This window comes from Penaeus chinensis, chromosome 34 (assembly GCF_019202785.1).
Source record: "Penaeus chinensis breed Huanghai No. 1 chromosome 34, ASM1920278v2, whole genome shotgun sequence".
Taxonomy (NCBI): domain Eukaryota; kingdom Metazoa; phylum Arthropoda; class Malacostraca; order Decapoda; family Penaeidae; genus Penaeus; species Penaeus chinensis.
Window position 1 is genome coordinate 7,678,705 of NC_061852.1, and position 5,000 is coordinate 7,683,704.

Consider the following 5,000-nt stretch of genomic DNA (forward strand, 5'->3'; position numbering starts at 1 on the left):
AGAGAGAGAGAGAGAGAGAGAGAGAGAGAGAGAGAGAGAGAGAGAGAGAGAGAGAGAGAGAGAGAGAGAGAGAGAGAGAGAGAGAGAGAGAGAGAGAGAGAGAGAGAGAGAGAGAGAGAGAGAGAGAGAGAGAGAGAGAGAGAGAGAGAGAGAGAGAGAGAGAGAGAAAGAAAGAGATATTTTTAAAAATCACTTTAATTATACCATGAATAAAGTTAAACAAGAAGGCTGCTTTGTTCATCACGATTCAGAAATCGAAACCGAACAATACAAAATACCAGACATTCACAGTTGGTTCATTTAAGGGATTTGATGATTTTATAATGCCAAATCGGAAATGACTTATTTGCTACTATTTACCACAAGCATAAACAAAGATTTTTACAAGCTTTTGAAGGTACTTAGTATACCATTTTTAGAGGAATAGAGAAAGCGACAATTACATGAAACTAAATTTCCTATGACGAACATATTCTCCTCAAGAACATGAGAAAAATGAAGTAACGGCGTCCTTTTTAATACAATAAAAGGGTTTAATGATATGTACAAATATTCCCTATTGTGCTCTTCACTTTGAAGTTCAATGCGGAGAAGTGATCAGTTGTTTTATCCCAATTTTCTCCAAGATGCTACGTTCTCTAGGCCTAAATACACAGCACAGTGGTGACTGACATTATTCTCTCGCTCCTTATGTGCACAAAATCCTTTCCTACGCCACCGTTCTTCAAAGTACGTGCCCAGTACTGATATCGGCTTGAGAAAAAGGTACGATAGAATGGACATACAGGTCGTGAAGGTAGTAAACAAAATCAAACTGGGTCGTAGCGCGCGATCTGATGTGGCTGGCCCTTCAATTCTACTTCGTATTTTATTGCACAAGGATTCTTCTCTGTTCAGCTGATATGACGGCTTGTCATCGTTCTAATATTAGGCTTTTTTCTCTCTTTCTTTTTCTCCTCCCTATCTCTCTCTCTCTCTCTTCCCCCCCCCCCCCCCTCCTCTCTCTCTCTTCTCTCTCTCTCTCTCTCTCTCTCTCTCTCTCTCTCTCTATCTCTCTCTCCTCTCTCTCTCTCCCTCCCTCCTCCCTATCTCTCTCTCCCTCCCTCCCTTCCTCCCTCTTTCTCTCTCTCTCCCTCTCCCTCTCCCGTGTGCTGTGTGGTGCAGCGGTAGCGATCTCGTCTAACAATCTTGCTGACCTGCGTTCAAATCCCAGTGGATGGGAACCCCGGCCATTCCTTGCACACAGGGATAACTTAGAAGCAAAATAAAACAGACACTATGTCACACCAAGAGTATCCATTATATTAAATGGAATCAAATTAAATTATTTTAAAATTAAGATTAGATTAAATAACCCTCCCCCCCTCTTTCGCCTTACCTCCCCCTTCTCTCTTGCTCCACTACTCCCCCCCCTCCCCCCCCCCCCCCCCCCCCCCCCCCCCCTCTCTCCCTCCCCCCCCTCCCTCTCTCTCTCTCTCTCTCTCTCTCTCTCTCTCTCTCTCTCTCTCTCTCTCTCTCTCTCTCTCTCTCTCTCTCGCTCTCCCTCCCTCCCTCTCTCCGGCATGTCAACACTACTTTTGATTCCGGTGAAAAGACATAAATACCCTTGTGAGACAGCAGTATATAGGGAAGTGAACCTGGACCATTGGTTTCTGTAATGTTACGTCTTCCTCTTGTCAAAACATATTTTCAGAATTAGTATTTTTTCTATGCGTGCAAATTAGGTAGCACTCCCTTTAGTCTCACGTCATCTTTAAACAAAATCTTCCAAATATTTATAACCCAAATCAGCATAATTTATATGATCTAACATCTTCCTAATATCAAATTAGTAATTTCATCCACTGAAAACAGAATCAGCAACGCTTTTTATAATTTCAGAATTTGGTAACACTCACTTTAGTTTCACGTCTTCCTTATCCAAAAAATTCAATTCCTTATAACACAAATTAACATAATTTTCTATGAATTAACCATCTTCCTAATATCCAGACACACGGAATTTCCATCCATTAAAATAAACGTCAACAACGCTCCTTGTGATTTAACATGTTTAACATCACCTAGTGTCAAAAACACACAGTAATTCATTCACGAGAATCAAAATCAGCCTCGCTCCCTCTAAATTCACTCCTTCCTCATTTAAAAACTTTTAATTCCCTAAAATTCACATCAGCGGAGCAGGAAAGGAAACCAGGGCAGTTTGACTAGAGCACAACCGAGCCATAGTGGGCATAGTGTTGGGGAAAAAGGGAGGGAAGTATGAGGGAGAAGAAACAAGGAAGGAACCGTGTGTGTGTGTGCGTGCTGCTCCAGATTTTGTGTACTGATTGCATCAAAATAGGTCAGTTTTATTAAGAACACAAACAAGTGTTTCACTCTCCTTTACTTCGTACATCACTCCCTTACTTTCACAATAGCGTATGCAGTGAGACCTTCAACACTGTAATGAACGAAAACATAGAGAATGGCACTACAGCACAACACTCCTTTGTGTGGCTGAAGAATGTCAGAATTAACACTCGGCATTGTTCGCCCAGATGTTGTGGACGGGAATTTAGTTGGGAATTTGGTTATTACTATCATTATTACTCAAGTACATTGTGTTCTTAATAATCTAATTATTATCGTCGTGTAAGGTAATCAGGTAATCAGAGCTACACTAGATGAATTCATTTATCTCCCAAGTGTTAATTACGTATATAGTTACCTTAGCGACCCAGCACAGGTAGTTGTGGGATTCTAGAACTGTTAAAATTCGGTATAATTTAAAACTGTTTTAATACACGAGGAAAGATAAAAAGCGAAGCAACAGTGGTTGTAACTCTTTAATTGTGTTTTCTATTCATATCTGAACATCTAATTTGTCTGTAATTCATTTTCCTAAATTTCACTGACAAGATCGAATCTCCAATAACAAAACACCAAATTCATAACACCGTATTCACTGTCGTTCGAAAACTGTCCACAAAAACAAGATTTTCGCGAGTGTTGGGTTGGGAATGCACGGGTGAACTGGTTGGTTGGCCGCCAGCTGTTCCACTCCTTGTTCCATTTGCGCTGAACACGCCTACCACGTTCCCTTTCCGGATGGCACCAACAACAGGAAGCGGAAGCGAAAGAAACACCAAATGCCAGAGAAATAAAAAACAGAGACAACTACCACCATCAACTTCAAACTGAATCATCATAAACCCGCATCACGAAATACCAAAAGCACACAAGAAAATGCGCCCAAAAAAAGACACAATACAACAAATAAACCTTACTAACAACAAACAAATTATTACCATGATATACAAACGTTTTGCCAAATGCTAAAGAGAAATGATAAACAAAAGGTTTCTCTCGGACAGAGCAACAGGACGTCTCCCTAAAGACTCGTCTACGTCTAGCTTCAGCAGATGTGGCAAACCAGACGAGCTGGCAGTCATGTTAGGGAATACTCCAGGCTTTGTGAATGAGGCGGGGGAGGGTCGCAGACATAGCAATGGCTAGTGTCCGTTTAAAAATAAGAAAGAAAGAAAGAAAAAGAAAAAAAAATTGCAAATCAGGGACACCATGACAGCTGAAAAAAAAAAAAAAGGTTTTGAACACTATTGCAGCAGATCGGTAGCTGGGATACGAGACGGGGTTGCAAATAAAATGCAAAACTGCTGATGTCTGATATTCTTTGGAAAGGCAATCCTATATGGAAATACATTAATGGTTTACTTATGAAAAAATACTGAATACGAAACAAAGAGAGAGAGAGTGAGAGAGAGAGAGAGAGAGAGAGAGAGAGAGAGAGTGAGAGAGAGAGAGAGAGAGAGAGAGAGAGAGAGAGAGAGTGAGAGAGAGAGAGAGAGAGAGAGAGAGAGAGAGAGAGAGAGAGAGAGAGAGAGAGAGAGAGAGAGAGAGAGAGAGAGGGAGAGAGAGAGAGAGAAGGAGACAAGAGATATATTTATAAGGATGGAGAAGGAGAGATAGATTGGAATGGAGAGAGGGAGAGGGGGAGGGAGAGGGGGAGAGAGAGAGAGAGAGAGAGAGAGAGAGAGAGAGAGAGAGAGAGAGAGAGAGAGAGAGAGAGAGAGAGAGAGAGAGAGAGAGACCAAGAACCAATTCTCCTCGATGTATCACAATAGCAAGCATGAGTCATCGCCAACCGCAATATTTTTTTTTTGTCCTGCGGCCTCGCCTGAGTCAGGAAGGCTAGGTGTGTGAAAAGATCATTAAAATATAAACCAAAAGACTGGTTGTCTAAAGTCTGCTTTAGCGTTTGTCTTTTGTTTTCAGCCAACATATCCTGACCAAAATTAATTAAATGCGCAATACAAGGCAGAAAGAGAGAGAGTTAGAAAGAGAAAGAGAAAGAGAAAGAGAAATAGAGAGAGAGAGAGAGAGAGAGAGAGAGAGAGAGAGAGAGAGAGAGAGAGAGAGAGAGAGAGAGAGAGAGAGAGAGAGAGAGAGAGAGAGAGAGAGAGAGAGAGAGAGAGAGAGAGAGACAGAGACAGAGACAGAGACAGAGACAGAGACAGAGACAGAGAGAGAGACAGAGAGACAGAGAGACAGAGAGACAGAGAGACAGAGAGACAGAGAGAGAGTGAGTTGCTATTTAAGCACCATGAATGATATCTAACTATTACTGCTACTAATAATGATAATGATAATAATAATAATAATAATAAAAATAATAATGTCTTTCTGCCATGACCTAAAATCTGATTTAGAACACAACTGTGCCATTTTTTCTCTCACCGTGACCTGTTTTTTTTATGAAGGATTTTCTTAATTTCTGAGACGTCCTTCCTGCTCTACTCTCTCTGGTTTATCATTTGATCCTTTTGTCTGTGTTTCTCGTGGTGGGTTTTATGGTTATGCATGTGTGTGTAGGTTGCGTGCTTTGTACAATATACTGAAGTGTGTAACTGTATTTTGCACTCTTATTTTTTCTTCTTACACCCTTTCCTCTTCTTTCTTCTCTCTTTGCGTTCCCCTCTTCTTCCCTTTTCTTCCCCTTT

The 5,000-nt window shown here is 41.1% G+C and overlaps 1 protein-coding gene across 17 annotated transcripts in view; it reads right to left on the bottom strand.

The window, feature by feature from the left end:
* Positions 1–5,000, bottom strand: part of LOC125043556 (E3 ubiquitin-protein ligase lubel-like) — a 134,926-nt gene that overhangs the window by 111,663 nt on the left and 18,263 nt on the right. The window lies entirely within an intron of this gene.